This window comes from Sinohyriopsis cumingii, chromosome 13, assembly GCF_028554795.1.
Source record: "Sinohyriopsis cumingii isolate HCF-2022 chromosome 13, ASM2855479v2, whole genome shotgun sequence".
NCBI lineage: Eukaryota > Metazoa > Mollusca > Bivalvia > Unionida > Unionidae > Sinohyriopsis > Sinohyriopsis cumingii.
Genome location: NC_142973.1, coordinates 19062846 through 19083539, shown reverse-complemented (window position 1 = coordinate 19083539; position 20694 = coordinate 19062846).

The following is a 20694-nucleotide window of genomic DNA, read 5'->3' as shown; positions in this document are numbered from 1 at the left end:
CTTCTTCGGAAAGAGAAGAAGAACTCTTTGGTATCGATACGACAGTCGACAAAGCCTCTGTCAGGTTCAGGTTGCTGCTGCTGCTGCTGTTGTTGTTGCTGTTGCTGCTCTCTCTGCTGTTTCTGAAGTCTGCACTTCTTTGTCCATTCTTCTTTCTCCCTGTTAATTTCTTCTCTGAAGAGCTCTTCTATCAGGTCTTCAGTGACTTTTAACATTCTAACATTCTCTATCTCTTCCGGCTTTGGTATCAGACTGTGTCTGACCCTATGCAAATTCACGTAGGCTTCGTTTAGCTTAGCTAGTCTGGAGCACATCTTCGTAGGAGGATGAGTCAATAATGGATGTTTAGACTGGAGACTACCCCGGTTTTATGGTCAAAGCGCGGATGTGAAGGAAAACATCCCTACACGGTTTTCGAGTCGGAACGTTCAATGAGTGTCATGGGAGGGATACATAGAAGTCAAAGAGCATGAATCAGGATACCTATAGCCAAACAAACCACAAAGACATTTTTTTCTTCAAAACACAACATTTTTATTCAAAATCACTTAACACTAACAAGTAACTATAACATTTTAACATTAACCATTTAATATCACATTAAAACATTTTTTTCAAATAACAAACATTTTTCTCAAATCACTAACACTATTTTGGTCAGGGCTGACAACGTTGTGAATGAAATTGTGATTTCCACTGTTGGAAGTCATTAGGCCATTGATGGACACTACGTTTCCTAGCTTGAGAAAAAAGATAAGTATAATGGTCACAAAACCATCGATCTACTTTCACATCGTTTCTATAAGAAGAACGAGGATCAAAATGAGTCACTTAATGTTCTAAAGAATAGTCCAGACTGCGATGGTGCAGAAAATACACACAATATTGTCCACACACCAAGGAATCTGTGCCTTGTAATTTCACATTATTGAATCGTGTGGTCTGAGCATTTCTTCTCATAAAGTCAATGATATCGTCTTCCAAAGGAGGCAATCCATAGGAATCAAAATATTCCATACATCCTTCTTGAGTAAAGTAGACGGCTACCCAGTGGGTTCCTGGGAGATGACTGTCGTCCGTGTTGATCACATGAGCTTGATGGTCTTGAGGTTTGCGATGAGGGAGTTCATCTTTAGCACATACGACAGGATTCCAAGAAGCAGTGTACGAACTGTGGTTCAAAAGATAATAAAGTTCCCAGGTATCCATGTTTTGTGTGATTGTTTTCTTCACAGGTGATAATAAGTGATCAATTCGATCCTGATTTTATCTTGGAAAATATCTGTCAAGTAAAGGGGTACGAGCTCCAACTTCGGACCCTGGTTCACGAGAGTTTCGATGCGACGGATCTCCAGAGGCGTTAATGGAGGAGAAGAATATTGACGCAAGCCTTTATACCACTGATCAAACACGAATTCTATTTCGATGAGACTCCAAGCTTTTTCCAGATACTCGTTCAATTTTTCTTCTTGACTCAGCATCAGAAGTTTATCGTGTTGAATTTGACTGGGATGATCGTTTTGACATCCGTAACAATCTTTCTTGATCAATTCCTTCATTTTATCTCCCAGCACTGTAGCAAAACAGGAGACTAATGGGCTTCTGGTTCTGGCCATCTCGACTTCATCATGACAACTTCTTCGTCTTTGTCTTGGGATTCTCCTTCCACGGTCTCCTCACATTCCATGTCCAAAGTTTCTCCACTAGATAAAGAGGGATAACAGTCTTCCATGGCTTATAATAATTTAGAATGACTTCTCTCAAACTGTTGATTTCTATCGTATTATCAAATTCTGCATACAGGATGACGTTCACCGTTTCATCAGGGTCTCGGTTTGGAAACTGAATTTCCACACGAATCTGACTGGATTTTATAGGGTGGAAATGTCTCTCGTCGCTGCCTTGGTCTGGAGTGAAATAAAAAGCCCACAAAGCATAGCCTCCTGCATAATCTTCGTATGTAATATCGTGACTGCTGTTGCTTCCTAACTGTCCGGTGGCTTCGTACAGGGACAAGTACGATCTCAAGTAATTCGTCTTGTCAAAGTCAGGCTCGAAAGGTCGGGTACGCAAGGTCTTGCCATCGCGACTGACTTCAATCTTGGACATGCCAAAGCGATGAAAGTAGAAAGGATTTTTATCGACAGCTCCGATGAAGGCTGTATTCTCGACGATACCAACGATCAAACGTTTGGGTAACTGTCCTTGGAACAGATGATCTTCGATCATGGATTTCTGACCCTTGGGAATGGTGAAGGTTTTCACTTCCATGCGTCGTATCGGATACTTGGCGGTCGTTCTACTCAACATGTGAGTAATGTCGTTTCCCACTTTAGGTAACACTTCCACACAGCGTACGTAGAGTCTGGCTTCTTGGATTTTGGTTTTGTAATCGGCACTATCAGCCATAAATGGAAAGCGGCACTCCTACGATTCAGTCTCAGGCGAACATCCACACCGTTCAGCAAATATTTCTCTTGCAACCACATGTCCAAATGCAAACGATCCATCAGTTCTAAACTCTGTCCGTCTTTGATTTTGTCTCTTCGTTCTACAAATCCCCCATTGTGGTCTTTCTTTGTATCAATTTCCAATTTTTCAAACTCGCCGGCATCGTCAGGTTCCCATACCACACAGGCATTGAGATGGGTGTTTTTGGCGTCTATTCCGTACGTCAAGAGATTTTCCAGGTAGGCACGGTAAGGGTAAGTATCCATGCATTTACTGACTAGTTTGTTATTCAAGTACAAGTCCATTCCACTGAACAAGGAATGCATGAAATTGTTAACGGGAGCTACTGCTTCAGTGTCTATAGTACCTCCAGTCTTATCTAGAACTTTGACTTTCAGGTACAAGTAACTGCTGTTCAGATCGATGTAATCTTCGGGTTGTCCTTTGATTTCAAACTCGATGGGAGCTGAATCCTATAAAAGAGGAGACATGATGAAATTCCACCCATTGGGATTCTTGCATGGTCATCATGGTGGGGTCTATGGCAAACAGATCCAGTTCCGACTTGGAACAGGCGCAAGACCCTCGGTGCATCATTTTTTTCGGTTTCTCAATATTTTAATAATCGAAAACGTCTAAGTCTCGAACGGTTCTTCTTTTCTTTGTCTTTCTAGCTTGAGAAGTGTGAAGTCTGGTGAAAGGGTGTTTTCTTCGTCGTCTCTTTCTGCCTTGTCCTTGCTGTGGCGTCAGGGAAGTAGGAATGCCTGACTCGGCAGCGTGCAGGGCATTCATAGGTGTTCCTCGTTGGCCTAAAAGGTCTTTGCCAGTTTGCAGCAAGACATTTTTGCCTGCTCTCAAGAAGGCTTCTTTATGGTTCTGTTTGTCGATGATGACATTTTGGAGAAATTCTTTACCGTGTGTCAATGCCGCATTTTCAAGGCGTGCAATCCGCGTGTCACCATCGGTTTCAACACCAGAGCCACCGAACGAAAGGCTGATTTCAACATATCTCCTAAACCGTGTCCTCGCTGTCGAGCAACGCCTCGGTACACTGGATACATGACTTGCGAATCGTTTTCGAAAATGGAGTTTCACCGTGACTTTCCCTTTGGTGAATGGAATATTTTGTCCCAGAGCTCCTTTTATAGCAATGTTGGCAGTGTCCAAATAAGACTTGCTAACAGGCAAATAATGAGGATGTACAAATTCGCGGTGTACGTGATAAGTGTTTCCACCTTCCTCGTCAGCATTCGTGGCAGAATCCACTTTGAAAGGAATGACAAGCAGTAACGGTACGGAGGTGTGTCCCACCACATTGTACTCCACTACATCGGAGTACACAAAGATCAAATTCAGTCCTTGGTTCAGTTCTACCGGGGAACGAAAAAACTTGGTAAAAGAATCGTTGTCGGAAATGACTGCTCTTTCGCCTTTTTGTTCTACATTTTTCCCTCATCTCCATATCCCAGCCCAACATGCCAACCAATTCAGGACAAAATAGAATGGACAACACTTTGTACCCCTCAGGAAATTTCATCAGGAAGCGACGAGCTACTTTATGGTACTCCAGGGTGACACTTTTTCTGACACTCTCCAGAGCTTTAAGAAACACGACATTAAACCTGGAGGCAATGGTGCTGACCAAATGTTGACCACTAAAATAACAGCCTGGAGGAATGAACAAGTGATTGGTGGTCCACTTTTGAGTTTTTGTGCTAGGGGTTTTCTTATCATATTTGACGTTGGTATCCAAGTACTGCTTCAATTGTTCGTCATGAACTTCCACTGTAAAATAATTTTGATTGGGAAGGACATTGAGGACTTGAGTCGGGTGAATCATATCCACTAAAGCCACTTCCCAATGGGCTTCGTGATCTAATTGGATGGCCTGAAGTAATTTGGCCGTGTAACAGCACAAAGTGTTGTTGGGAAACACCTCCATGGAACTGTCACTGGGTAAGGTTAAGTAAAATTGGTTAGTGTGACTCATAATTCCAGAGTTCTGTGGCTGTCCGAGGGGTTACTGGAAGTCAGAGGAGTGTCTCCGCCCAAAATAGGGTTATTGATGTTTGAGTGGTGACTGACACTGGCACTGAACACAAGGTTTCCGTTGTTCCCGTTCGAGGAGAATTTCAGGGAGGGATTGGGAAGCAGGTAATCGATGCAACTGCTCAATAAAATGGTCCACAATTGTTTGTCTCCTTGTTGCAAACTCAAATTAGCAATGGCTGCACGGATGACACAATACACCACAAAGATTTGACAGAAAAAGACGATTTACGTTTTAGGCACACGTTCTCCACGCTACACCCACAAGGGTTGTTTCTGTAAATCTTGCAGAGAAGAACTGGGTGAAGGAATGGTCGCCGTAGCTGAGTCTGTGTGAAAGGGCATGATGGTCACTTCTTTTTATAGTCAATGACTTGCGAAGCGTCGATCCAAGAATCAAAACTGGGTGGATATCCTTTCCAACGTATTTTGACTTCTTTGACACGTCGTTTGCCCACTTTACGGGTTCTACGTTCGAGAATGCTTTCGATGTCGTACACGTCGTCTTCTTTTTTGGTGACACGTTGTAACTTGGGTAAGTAAAACGTTCCTTTTAACACTTCTCTGTTCATGTCTTCCAATTTATAGACGGCAGGATGACGACCATGCACTCGTCCAGTGACACGAAACAATTCGGTAGTCCAGTTAGGTAAGTAACCTTTGTCGAAAGTGCGTTTGGTTTTGCCAATGCGTACCCAATCTCCTACCGCCAACACTCCACTTTTCTTGCGGACAGCGTCACGTTTCTTTAATTCTTTTTGGAAAGTTTGGTTCAGAAATTCGGTACCTTTGTCCGTTTGCCATCGAAGAGGGTGACGACCACTTTGTTTCAACACCCGTTGCACGGCTCGCACTAACTCGTGGCTGGATTTGGAAGTCAATGGTACGACCCAGGCAAATTTGGAAAAGACGTCGATGACACAAAACAAATATTTGTAGCCGCGATTGTAGCTGGCCAAATGAGAGACATCAGCTAAATCGGCTTGCCATTGATGATCGATACGTTCCACTTGGGTGCGACTTCTGGAAATCTTGCGTCGAATGGGTTTGTGTAAAGTGTAGGTAGCTTGTTCTTGTAACCATCGTTGCACTTGAGGTAAACGGAGACTTTTCAGTCGAGTTTTGGCAGCACGATACAATTTTTGAACTCCTCCGTAACCTGCAGAATGGGATGGATCGTAGCAAATGCTGGCTAACACCTTTTCCATTTTGTTTGTTAATAAGGCACCCACTCTTGGAGGATGCTACTCTTAAACTCGTGGAGTATTTTCTTGGTTTGTAATGCTTTGCGTGTGCGACCAGCGATAGGTGTCGAAGAGGAGGATGTTTGAACAGGGGATAACGGTTCTTGTTTGACTTCTGCCTTCACCTTCTTTTTCTCTTCTGATGAAGATGGGGTGGTCACCATCTTTTTAATCCATCCAATTCTGGAGGTAGGTGGTGTTGTTAACTTGCGTACTTTTTCTGGTGGAGTTTGAAACCCTTCTTCTTGTTCTTCTCCTTTTTCTGTCTTGGTCACTGGTAGTGGTGGTGGTAGTGGTGACGGTACTGGACTTTTCATCAAGTTCTTAAAATCTTTCAGAGTGGGAAGAACTGTTTCGTCTAAAGCTTTTTGGTGAAAGAGTTGACCGTACCTTTGCGATTTTTCTGTTTCGGTTTGTGTTTAGGTCGTATTAACTTGAGGACAGGCATGACACGTCGTGCAGGGGTACGTAACGGACTAAATCGAGCTAGTTCTTGCTTGGACAAATCCAGTAAACTCTGGAACATGCCCGATCTCTCTTGGACTTTGATTTTGGGAGAAGGTACTTTGTGGGCAGCGGCCACTGCCGCTAAAGAGGAGGGTCCTGCCACTGGAGAAGTTCTTGGTGTCATCAACGGAGAAGCTCTTGGTGTTATCAACGTCTGCAAGTACTTCTCAGTTCTTGGTGTCATCAACGGAGAAGTGGATGAACCTGAGGCTACCGGAGACGCGGTCACTGTCCTTGCAGGTCGTGGTTTGCGAGTGTAAAGTTGTGTCCTTGCCGAAGTGCCTCTCTTGCGACTAGTTTTCTGTGGGCTTTTCTTTTTCGGAGGACTTCTCTGCTTATTTTTCTGGGGGCTTTTCTTTTTCTGTGGGCTTTTCTTTTTCCGGGGTGGTGACCGGAAAGAGGAGGGTCCCGCCACTGGAGAAGTTCTTGGAGACACGGGTCTCCTTCGGGCCCTGGTCTTGACACCGTGGCTCTTTTTCTTCTTGGAACTTCGTGTGGCTTTTTTCTTGGGGAGAACTTTGGGAGCATTAGGATCCGATCTTAAGAGAGAGCGAATGATGACACCATCTAGAGTCCCGCTCCCTCCAGGTTTCAAAATGATTTGTTTTTTGGTTTGAGTGTCGATGCGGGGATCGGCCATTTGGGTTAAAGCGACTTTGTTTCGATCAGAAAAGCGTTTGGTTTGATGAGGAATGTGAATGATACCTTGTAGTAATTGACGTGCTGTCACCGTAAACCATCGTAAGACTTCTTTGAGACTGGCTTCTAAGACACGAGCCCGTATTTGTGGATTTTTTCGCGACTGATGCTATACAAGGCACGAATCAATTTGACGGGAAGATGCGACTGAAGGGACGTCATGTTGAGACTGTGTGAGACAGACGAAAAGTGTCTCAGGTTTTTATAGATTTTTGGGGGTTAAGTCGAGGACGGAGACCTGTACAGGACAGACCTTCCGTCTTGGCACCAGTGGTGAAACAATTGGGTACGAAATCGCAAATCATGGGGAGTAGTGGGTTTCAAATCGACGAGTAAATAGGCGTGTGGAGTTTGAGTGGCTTCGTCGTACTCCTGAGTGAGGCAAGGCGTTCCTAACTGTTTGGCTAAGACTTGCACTTGCGATTTATCTCGAGGGCTTTTAAACAAGACCACGTAATGCGCATTGAGACTGATGGTGCGATGGGCTTTACTTTGTTGAAACAAATTTTGAGTAATGTAAATGACACTGGCATTACGATGATGCCCTTTGCGCGTAAACCAAAGTTTAATTTCTTCTTCGTCTTCTCCTAACATGTCGTCGAAAATTACCAAATGGGTTTGACGGGAGTCAGACATGATTCCATCGTCTTCCTTAGGAATGCCTTCCACAAACACGATGGAATCGCCCTGACTTTCTCACAAGAGGCTGTACGCCGATTGCCACTTTTTGTAACACCACACGATGCGTTGAGGTGGACGATCGATCCAATTATGTTTATGTTCGATCAAACGTTTGACAAATTCAGTTTTGCCTGAACCGCTAGGTCCAGCAATGAGCATGTTAAAGGGATGGCGACTTGTGACACGAAAACAGAGAAGACAAGAGTTTTTATACTTTTATCAGAACACGTTTATTGATGTTTTAAAAATGAACACGAAAGAGAAAAATACATAAAAGCCAAATGCTTAAGTACAACAATAAAAGGCACATGAAAACAATCAACGTGGAATAGAAACAAGTTTCTGTACGTCATGTTTTGGGCAATGTTCTGACCAGTTCAACAGGGGGTAAGGTCACACAAGTGTCCTCCCGAAAGGGTCTTTCAGGAATGTCCACGACAGTTTTGTCCTGGGTGACGGGTTCTTCTTCTGGTACTGTCACTAACACAGGTTGAAAAGTGACTTTTTTCTTTGGACGTTGAAAGGAAGAATCACAACTCTCGAGCATGCTGGGCCACTTCTTGGGTCCAAGCCTCAAAACCCCTTTTCCCCAGGCACGTACATCTGTCCAATGGGGGTGTAAGTCACAAGGTACACACACATCGTCATACACGTCTTTGGTAGCTAAAAGTTGACGAATGGTTTTCTCCTGTAGAGGTCGAGAAGTATCCAGATGAAAACGCAAAGCTTCGAGTAAAATGAGTCTTTCGTGACCATTTAAGGACATTTGGGTGGTAAGTACTGTTTGTAAAGAGTTCACAAGGAATCGGCTGGTAAACGAAATCCCAGAAAACAAGTCACTAAGACACACACCACTTGTCGACCCAAACTGAACGGAAACAGTTCTTGTAATAATTGATGGTAATGATCTATGGTTTGAATATGGTCATTGAGTTCCTTCCACGGAATCTGTTCAATCACATGTGATAAAAGCCTTGGCATGGCAGCCTGTTTTTATACTCTCTTTTCTTCGGAAGCAATACGCGTACTTTCTACCCAGAGATCTTCGTTCTCCAGTTGGAAATTTAAATGCTCCAAACTGTAACCTACACTTCAGAGTTCGATTAGAAGTTTCCTCTTCCACTAAGTAGATTCCACGTAAAATATATTAGTAATCCTTCAACTTTTCTTCCTCAATTCGTTGCTCTAGGTGAATCTCGAAGTAACCAAAATCACGAAAACGTCCACAATGTCGATCCACCTGGAAGCGATGAACAAGGTCTGACCACTGAAACAACTTGTGACGAATCAGTTCTCTTATAGCATACAGGTACCAGTGGTTCAAACACCGGTGACGTAACGGATGCAATTGTTCTTTACGTTTCACTTGTATTTTGACCAGTTCTCGGTAAATGCGTTCTCTCAACTCCACAGGCAAGCCACGAATGTTCTCTTGTAAAGTATCCATGAATAGGTCATACTAAATCCTCTTTTGTCTGACCCAAGAAATGTACTGTTTGCACAGACATGGTTTTACTTCAGTGTCGAATTTAAATGGTTCAGTCACTAATTTGCACATCACAATTTGTTCAGAAGTTTCCTCTTTTACTAAGTTGACATTGTGTTAAAGATGTTGGTAAGTCTTTAACTCTTCCTCTGGAATTCGATGCAGTAAGTTTACAATGTAGTACATAGAATCATCAATCCCAAACCAATACTGTTTTAAACCATGGGGTCGTTGATGAATGTCTGTCCAATGGAACACTTTTAACTGAATCAATCCTTGTATTGCATTCAGGCACCAATAATTCAAACACCGGTGACGTAACGGATGCAATTGTTCTTTACGTTTCACTTGTATTTTGACCAGTTCTCGGTAAATGCATTCTCTCAACTCCAGAGGCAAAGCACGAATGTTCTCTTGTAAAGTATCCATGAATAGGTCAGTCAGTACAATTGAATTTACAATTTTCTCATAGAGCAAAAGTAATCCACATGGTAAGTAATTTCTGACCTGCCACTCAGGGTAACGTCCAAGAATCTCACTGAAATCTTTTGACGTAAACGGTCTAAAGCGGTATAATATGATGAATGCACCCTTGATCCAGAGAAATCTAACACATTGATTGACTTTTTTCACTTTCCTCTTGTGAATTTCTCGACACAAAAGTTCGACAGTTACCCATTAAGATTTCACTCTGGCAAGTCCCTGCCAAACTTCCTTGTAAATCTTCTCTTGCAGTTCTTTAGGTAATGATTCAATATCATTTTTGAGATAAAGTTTAATTACTGGTCTCGGTGATGTCCAACATTTGACTCCTAGCCAATCTGGTTTCTTCAACAACACGGTAATTTACTTCAATGTGTCTGTCCCACTAAGGGTAAGTAATGACAATTCGGTGACCATCGAGCATGTTCCAGGTAGGCCGAATCTTGTGGTTCCCATGGTGAAGTGACACACCGCAACTGAAGCACTGGACTTTATCCCCTTCACACAAGTAGAAAAGTCCGGCTCTGGCTAATTCTTCGGGGGTCGGTCCTCCCAGATACTTAGGCCATTTTCCTTTGAACGACTGAAGACGATTTTCAAAGTCGCAGTATTCAGGCAAACGCACAGGGAACGAAATTCGTCTTTCACAGGTTCGTTTCGATGAGGGCAGGGTGACATCGATAGGAGTTTGCTCAGGGCTGGGTGACATCCGTAGGGTGGTAGACGTGAAGGTTGACATCCACATTTAAAACGAAACCCAGTAAAATGTCCAAGAGGTCCAGTTCCTTGAGGAGGAGAGACGTGGGTCATGTCCAGTGTGGCTTTTCCATCGGTGATGTCAAACTGGTCATTGGATTGTTGTACGTGTTGAATCTTGTCCATGACTTTGGAAGCGTTCAATTCTGCAGGGCTACTAAACTCCATCCAAACAGGGGATTTCAAGCCGTCGTGTTGTATGGAAAGTCTCAAGCGATCGTCTTCTTTGGGTTGACATTGTCGCTTGAGTGTGATGAGCAAAGAATCCCACATCTCGGTGATAAACCCTTCTGCCTTCTCCAAGGGTACGTCGGACTTGAAATCTTTAAACTTCACCGTGTATTTGTAAGCCGTGGTTCTAAATTTTCTAGAGGTGCGTTTTTCCGTCTCTCGAATGTGATAGTACTTTTCAGGGTTGACTAAGGGTGGTGAACTTGGGCTAGGTGCAGAGTCTCTGGGTTTGGATTCTGGTTCACTCATGTCCTCTTCAAAATCACTGGCATGATTTTGTGCCATGACTTCAGCAATGGTACGAGGCGATAGATCACGTTTCTGTCTCTTATGTTCTTCTTCTCCTTTCTTTTCGATTGGATTGGATCGTTTCATCTTGACTGCAAAAAGTCAAATGACTAAAGTTTAAACACCATGGGTCACTTTATAGCCATGACAGACCAGTGTATATAAAGGGTGTGTGTCTTGTCCTTCCACTATTCATTTCACTCTCAGACCGAGCAGTACGATGGACGAGACTACACAAATCGAACTTTTCATCAGAGCTTTGCGAGGGGTCATCAGAAAATTTTCTTCAGGCCAGCCGACGGACTACTCACCCTCCTTTCGAGATAAAAGTCAAGATACTTGCTATATCTGTCAGAAGAAAGGGCATTGGTCTTCTGAGTGTCCGGACCGTCAAAAAAGCAAAACAGGGGTTAAAAGAGACAAAAGTCAAGATACCTGTTATCATTGTCAAGAAAAAGGACATTGGTCTCCAGAATGCCCTAAGAAACAACAGGAGCAAGAAGTAGAGGGGAGTGATGGAGAGGAAGAAGATGAAGAAGACAGACAGGTGAAGAAACAGAAACAGGAGAAAAATAGAAGAAGCGAAGAAAGTGAGAATGAAGAGGAGGAAAAAGCTGTGAAAGTGAAGACAATTAAAAAAAAGAGAGAGTGAAGACAGAAAAAGAAGAAGAAGCCTATGAACATTTTAAAGTGCTATGTGGTGTTGTGAATTAGATTGTAGAATTCGTACCAGAATAAAAAGTCTATAAAAAGTAAGTGTCTGTTGGTTTTGATTTTTAGAATAAGAATCTACATTCATGCACTCAATCATTCACACGTACTATAGAGGTAAAAAAAGGCATTTTTGAGTTTTAATTGATATTGGCCATTGAAATACTATCTCTTTTCGAGAGACATGGGTGGCCCTGAAAAGGGCCTTTGGGTATTTGTTGGTTTTAAACAACAAACTTAGGAAGCAATCAACTTTAACTGTCTCAAGCCTTTGCCACGGTCAAGGCCTACTTCTGGACTGCGTACTGTCGATGATGATGATTTGGTAGAAATTATTAAGGGTGGTATGGTAAGTGTTGTCACAGGGTTGGATTGTTTAGCTCGGGAAGTTCTTTTTCTCTTTGGTCGTAATAAAGAAGTCTCATACATTTGTTTCAGACTTCTTAACTCCGCTAAAATGTCTAACAGTACCGTAACCGTTTGACTTTCACCTTCTTGTTTCTTTGCTGCTTCTTCTTGTTGTTTCTTTCTTACCTCTTCTTCTTGCTGTTGTAGGAGAAAAGCTTGCTCCGCTTCCTTTTGCCGTTGTATAAATTTCTCCAATTCTTCTTTCTGTCTCTGTTTAAAATTCTCCACGTGTGGTAAAGAAGGAGAAGGTGGCGAAGGTACTGGTTCCGGAACAAATTCTTGCGAAAGAAAATCCACAAAATCCCAATTCACCTCTTCTGGAAGTAAGTCCCGGTTCCCTTGGGTAGTCTCCACGGTCGGTGCACCCCAATTCATTGTCTTCTGAGTTTGCGCCATGTTTATGCTCACTGTGTCGCATGGATTGACTGTGCACAAACGCTAGTGCCTCTATATAGGGAATGTGAAGTCTCGGACTGCTCTTTTCCGACTGGACGAATGGTGACTGAATTTTGTAACGCGTGTTTGGATTGGTCAATCAACTCAATCCGTTTCAATCCTCCCTCTCTCTATAATTAATCGCACTTTGCTGCATTCCTTCACCTGTTTTCGTCAGCAAGATGTGGACCGACGTGGAATCCTCTACTCTCGTCTCTTCAATGCTGTTTAGAACGGACTTACCCATGTACGACTGATCCTTGTGGGTCATTGTCATGAGGACGGATACCTGTGTGTGGAAAAGAAGAATCTACGTAGAAAGACAAGGTTGCTTAAAGAGAGTGATGATCTACGGTCCAGAAGTGAGACAAAGTTTAAGGACAAGAAGGAGCCCTCAACGGTGCCTTCTATGTTAACAGTATGGTACGTTAACATAAACCCAAAGGCCCTTTTCAGGGCCACTCCAATGTCTCGAAAAGACATTCACTTTCATGCCTACATTTCTTTTACTAAAAAAAAATGTTCCATTTTCCTTGACGCTATATAATCCCACCATGTTCAATTTCCCTTGAGGCTAAATAGTCCCACCATGTTCAGTTGCCCTTGAGGCCATAGTACAAAGTAACATTTGCCCCACCCCCCCATGAATTTCCCTTGGCCCTATAAGGCAAACCACCTATTTTAACATTAAAGTCCCCTTGACGATATATCGTCCCACTTCACTAATTACGTACTACGTGTGCTAAACATTGAGTTGTGATTGTAGTTGGGTGCACGCCCAATAATGACGCATCGAGTGATTTAATTTTGCCATCACGCTTAAAAGGCCCCATATTTCCAGATAAATACAGATCTGATTACTAATGCCACAAATAGAGTTGAAAATGACCTTTTCAAGTTTATAAACAATTCTGTGTTCGATTAAAGCAATGGTGAATCTGTGAGAGCGAATTCAAGTTGACTTTATCCGTGATAGTGAACAAGAGAAACTTAGAAAACTCGTCGATGACCCAGCCGTGGAATTCAGAAAGATCTTTGTGGACTTGTTGCCGCTCACAGTAAAAAAATAGAAACTCAAGCTGACAAAGCCAATCTTCTTTGGCTCATCCGTGTTGGACTTGACAAAGGTTCTCGTGTGCGAGTTTTACGATGACATGATCAAACGTTTAACCTGATCGGGTCAAGATGCTGTACACCAACAGTGACTCACAGCTGTTGTACATCCAAACGAATGATGTGTACGAGAACATGGCACTTCCATGCTTGGTCAATTTATTTCATACCAGCTAATATCAGAAAAAGTATCCGTTATTTAGTAGCACCCATTAAAATGTTGCTGGTAAGTTCAAAGACGAATGCTCGAGTAAACCAGTCGAACAGTATGTGGGAATGCGACCTGATATGTATTCAATGGTGGCTGGACCACACGCCTCTGAAAATAGAACGAAAGCAAAAATGGTGTTCCATAGGTTATTTGTGGAAGGTCTTCGGCACGACAGGTACGTGTAATGTGTTCAAGACGGACGTGAATTCACGCATGCGACAAAGACAAATCTCTGTCACGTTCACATATAATACACAAACTCGTCCTCGACGTTTGGTTAGCAACGCAACAGATTTGATACATACTTTACAATGATGCACTTTAACAATTACGGACATATGAGTGGTCTGCATAAATGCGTTCGATTGCGTCTGCAACACTTGCAGAATCTTTTGATGTCAATGGCTCCGATTCCTTGTATCTGCTAGCAACATCGACAAGGGTAAACGCGTACTTGTAGGTGCAAAAACGACCATTGCGATTGAGAAAACGATCATGTGGAAGATAAAACAAATCAGCCTGATGAACATCATATGATATTTGGACATCAAACCAGCCACGTGAAATTTTTCCTAGCACTGGCAGGTAGATTTGCCTCTGCGCCTATTTGGCCAACCATGTTCGTGCAATCCCATGAGTGACATCGGATGCACTTGCAAACGTTTCCACGGCAGCTTCACCTCTCCAATATCCATGCGGGCTGTAGTATGTTTTTGATAATTTCCCTGTTTCTGTTTCCATTGCTATTTTGTTTTCATATTATTTGCTTTGAATGACAGCCTCCGAGTGTAATTTTGGCTTTCATGACGATCTATCTTGCGATTTGTTCTTCAGAAGCTGGTACCGCAATCGCATTTAAATTATGGATGGGATCAATATCGGCGCGTTGATGTGAACAGAACTAATTTGATGCTTTATATGCAAGGTCAAGTACCATCAACCCGATTTACTTGTGCTTTACCATTCTTTGCTTCTTTCTTAGAATCGATTCGTATATCAATCGGTGTACCAGACCCACAATACTTGTATCCAGGAATATGTATTTCACCGATCGAATTACTCCAAGGTGTTCCTGGTAATTTTGTTAATGCAGCCGCGATAAAACTTACCATGCGCCTGCGTCCAACGATGGAGCTGGATGTCCTAATAAAAGTAAACTTCTTTGCTCCAAATCGAACTTAAGTTCCAGTAATCGTAGCTCTTTCATCACGTGTTTGAACTTGAATTGGATTTGTGATATATATATTTCACCGACATCGTACACAATATGAAGACACGATTCTCTTGTATACTGCATTATTCAATAACATCACACAAAAAGGAATACTCGTATGCCTTTTAGTGTCATTGACGTCGCTGCACAGGCAACACCAAACTCAGCTTGTGCATTGATCATTGGCCTAGCTGGATCAGGAAAAATTCAAATGTTGTTGAATATGATTTTACTTTGGTTGAAATGGGATCGGTTGTATGTGATGGCGTTATTAGATGATAACCAGCTATACTATGATGTTGAAAAGGATTTTCAAAGAGCGTTGAGTGACAATGCGTCATCGTCGACGGGAAATGGAGCTTCTATTGATTTCTTTACCACCTTGGATGAAGCACATATCATTAACTATTTAGAAACAAGCCAAACTAGTCGTGTACTACCATGTGATGCTCGTCAAGCAAGTCAATTCGTCTCAAACGTTTTCAAGAGGTCTGCATAGTAACACAGATGTCATCTATTTGACTCAACGATACGCGCGTGTGTTTAAAGTCATTCGTGACAACTGTAACATGTTGATGATATTTCGTGGTAATGACGCTCATGGTCTTGGAACTATTCACTGTACTTGGTGTGCAGCCATGCGTGGGATAAATTTCGTGAAATGTTTGCGCGGGTCACAAAGGATCCGAATATTTTTGTTACCATTGATTTAACTCGAGCTTATAGAGGTAAATATTGACACGTCTCATGCGGACGCATCAATTTAACAATCATAACGTTCATATAAAATATCTTCAAGTGAAAATATCTTCAAGTGATGTCATGAAATAGCACAGTAAGCGACGCAAAAAAGACTGCTTAATGATAGCAAGAATTGATTCAAAATGTTAAAGAGGGCCACAAAATGTTAAAGATATATGTAGCAGTCGTGACAAACTGCATGAGAAGACCGCATAGTAGGATTTGAACAAAAATGTGCCCCACGAATTAAACCCAAAGGGATATCGTCGAACGTGCCGAGGTTATCAAACAGGCTACAAGAGCAGCCGTACAATAAGTCGCTGCTCTACGGGAGAAAAAAAAAAACAACAGACGACCGGGTCAAATCCATAAAATAGCTGAGCACGCCAAGAACACGAAACAAGCAACAAGAGCAATTGCAGCCACTATTTGACTATTGTCACACGACGATTTGGGGAATCAAAGAAGTCGATGAAATTGGAGAAGCCATTGGTGTAATTGTACAAGGCACCTGTGTTCTGAATGGAGACCTAGGATACCATGTATGCCACCCGAGTACAAGTCTCAGATGCAAACACCACTGCAATACTTTGACGAAAGAGCTCTCCAGGCGATCTTTAAAAAACCCTATAGATGTCATTCTTTCAACAAACCGTACAACTGGAAAGAGTACAAGGTAAAACCCTTATCAAAGACATGTGATAAACTCGTGAAGGTTTAATGGCCTAAACTGGTATTCAAGGAGTTTACTGGAAAGTAACAGTGTACCAGTGAGCGATGGGCTCATTATGTACAAACGCTTACTGCATTTATGAGCGTTTATGCCAAACGTTCAGCACCTGCACAGCAAAATGTGTATCGCAACAAAGACCCGTTGCACCCACACCGGAACAAACTTGTGGGATCCGTTCGTGGAGCAAACAAAAATCCAGAAGCCATCAGTGAAGCCATGTTGGGTTGCAATAGTTTGATATAAATACAAATCCAGGGAGTAATTCCGATGTTTATAATCTCAGTATCAAAACCAGACTTCAGGGGGAAGTTTTCTACAACTGCTAAAGGTACACGCGGGACCGCAGAGCGTAGTTGCGATTGTTTTACTGCAGGTATAATATCCAAACACAACCATTTGATGGTCAATCCGCGAATAACTCATTTATGTTTGCAGCAGACATTGGTACCACCTAGAATAATACTAAACTTTCTGCCTGCAAGTACTACATAGACTCGATCAATGAAGAAATTCGGCGAATAATTTCATTGGTGGTCGGCAAAGATTTTAAAGTGTCAATTAGCGCCACTGAGTCCACACTCAGTTCTGTCATTGCCATATAAGCTCAAATAAATGCGGCTGATATTAAAAGGTCGAAAATAAAACCAGTTTTAGGTTGGCCAGACTACAATGCATATGATCAACAATTTTTTTATGTGTGGGATATCATATCGCGCCTGACATTGTAAACATTTCTTCAAGTACGCAGGTCAATTTAACCTGTGACGCTATCAGAGGTAGTTATGAAAGCAGGTCTGAAACGACAGATTTATATTTTTCGTGGGATTTCACCAACCGTGGGACCAGGTGATCTGATGTTCATTGTGCCTGTGTATCTTCCGTGTCAAAAGCTCTGCAGATATATTCGTTTAACCTTTTGGATAAAGACGGTTACGTTGTTGGTTTTCGATTTGAATTATTGAGATACAACTATGCATTATAGAGATCAACCTGACATTTTATATCATGACAATCGTACCTGAACATGTGATACCCTTGCGAGTTTTTAATGAGACAAAACCCGTTTATTCCACATATAATGTAACTGGCCTTGTCATGATGTTCGTGCATTGTTCACAGATGTGCTCGATGATTTTGCGTCTCGCGCTGCACCAGACGCTTAACACGTTGTAATGCAAGTCGTTGATTGTGTCAAACGTGCTGTTGTGGAACGGAATAAAACAAAAGCTGGGTTCGCAGGCTCAATCGATACGAGATCGACTACGGTTATTAGTGACTCGAGCAAAAACTACAGCGGTTACGATACTCAGGACAGAAACTACACCACATGCTGTTGGTAAAAATATTAATGAAGCTGCTCAGCAACGATTGTCGTATTCGACGGTTGCAAATCTGGCAATGGGAAGTCGATTCGGAAAACAAAGTTTGTTGAAAGGCACGAGACAAAACTGATAATGTATAAGTGGACACTAAAGTTTCACCATGACCCAGATTAAAGATATATCTGACTCTGTATTGGACATGGGTGCGCCAGTGTTGGTGGATTATAGCAAGGGAAATTTTAAGTATTTCCTATACGTGGCCTGAGACCTGAGTCAATTTAAACTAGAATTGCAAGTGCAGGGTACCTCTGGTTTTTCCTTCTGTGCGAGACCTTCTTTGAAATTGAGAGATAACTTGCACAGTATGATGATACAAGTTACGATCTGTAGGCCAAAGTGGAATTTGTTAAAAAAAAATGGTATCATAGCATTATTAAATAGTGCAACTTATTCCATCGATGGAAAGGAAATATAATAAAGTCTTGACAACATGGACATAGACAAAATAATACTATGACTCCTCAGATACAGCGATGATTACGCGAGAGCAGCTGGCCAAACAGTGATTTATGACAAAGAGACAAAAAATAATGCTGATCATACGCCGTACAAAACTATTGATTTTTTTATAACGATTCGTTCGAGCAGCTTATTGCTCCTAACAGCGCAGTAGTCCTTGGACCCAATCCGATTTTTAATCTTGGATTTGGACACCGACAATCACATTCCATTGGTGGTTCATTGACGTATTCGAGTGCAATTCCTCTCAGTCACATATTAGAGTTTTTCAGAGATGTTCGCAAGGTTATTTTTGGAGCTAAAATCACAGTCATCTTGTTTCGTTAAAACATTTCCAAAAGGAGGCAATATGAGGTGTTGATGGTGCTGACAATCGATGTTATGCTGTAATACTTTCCGATAAGACTTTGTTGTTGGAGGGTGCTGGTTATCGAATGAGGGTCATAGATGCACCTGTGGCAAATATATAAAATATATAACTGAATTTGTTACCTATTTTATTAAATATCATGACACGCAGTGAAGATCGATCTTAGTGAAAAGCAACTAGCGAAAATAAACAAACGCAATTAAAACAATAGTCTTGTCACATTAAAACTTCCTCCCGCAAAATGGACCGGAAATGTCCCCGTGTGGTTGTCCCAAACACAACTCACCCAGCTTAATGCAGCCAAGCACAATAACACATATGTGATTTTAAGTTTTCTAAATCAGCGGTGACACAAATGGAAAGGCCAGTGGAATATTTCAATTCATTGCAGAGATTTCAGCTTTGCTAGTAGCAGCTGCTCCAGCTGTTGGAAATGCTGAGAAGTTAGGGGCTGTCCGAACTGCCTCGGTAATGGCGCTGAAAAAAGGCAGATGCAGGATGAGCCTCTCGTGCACGAATTTAAAAGTAAGAGTCCTTCGATTGCTAGGAGCCAGTCGTCGAATACAGTTGGTCAGAGGTCTTCGATTATCCGGTCGCAGATCACGCCGTTGACGCGTTCATTGACCAGTCTAATTTACACGTGATGGCATAATATCAGTCAAATATTTTCGTGGAGTCCTTATGCGAAATAAGCTTGCATTGATGGTGCCATGCACACGTGAAACCGGTGTCAACCTGGATTTGACAACAGGTCTTTACACTCATTGGGCTGGATATATGGTGACACCTCAACATTGTTTGTATTTGGACTCGTATGGACTTGCTTCATTAGTTGATGTTGTTAATTATTTAATCAAGTACTTTGAACCGCGACTACAGCTGCTGTATCGACTATACCTGTAAAATACTATGTTGGATGGTCCAATATACAGTTTTCTTGCTCACTGGCGGAAGCATCGTTTCCTAGCCAACAACACCGAAAGCACTTATTGATTTTACATTAAAGTACGTTTGATGTTATGCAAATATTTATTAACATTTATGGATTTTACTCATTCCGACAACACGGTAGTGATGTGGATCTGAGCCGATTTGCCACCAAAGCGGATTTAATTGAGTTTACTAGTTATTATTGATCCAGGTGAACGTTTGGTTTTTGAAGATCAAACTTGTAAACTTAAAACTTGAAACGTATATATTTCAGATTTTCACTTTGAAAGACGCAGTCGGAAAGAAACTGGCTGAGATCACTAAAAATGTGTGAATCAGAGACACTAGTGTGTCGGTTGCATTTATTAAGGATTATATCGATGTAGCTGACGCTGTGGTAAACTAGCACATGGGGCAAACATCGTACAAATGCCCTGATCATCACGATTATTACGTTTTTTAAAGCAAAATTACGGGAATAATAATCAATGAAGGAGAGGACTATTTTACAGACAATCCTCAGAAAATGATCGACTTATTTAACGTTTTTTGATGATAAAGTTTTTGAGCAATCTAATGGTTACATCTTAGAGTTACACGAGTCAAGAACGTAATTGTTTATCTTTATTGGAAGTAAAGGAAGGTGGAGTCCAATAAAAATAATCATAATTGATGAAATCCTCTTAATTATGTCTCACTGTTATGATATTCGAATTACATATTTGTAGTACCAACATCAAGTTTGAAGCACTCAACTTTTATGTCACCTGATGCTTAGTTGTCTTTCATGTTCGTGTTTATCAATAAATTGCACCATTATATATAACGGTGAAGTTATTGTCATAGGTTATCGATGTTTTCAGAGGCTGAACAATAAACAAAACACTGGTATGTTAGCTGGGGGGGGGGGGGGGGAAGAGACGGCATACTGGCACATATTTCACTACCAGATCATCATCAATGCCTTGTTACTCAATGTGCACTGTCGCCTAAATACACACAGGCATCCACACCATAACAATCCAGTTCTAAAGAATAAACAATTACCTTTGAATCATCACAAAGAATGCCTAAATCTAACTCTTGTATATACCAAAGAAGACAGGAACAAAA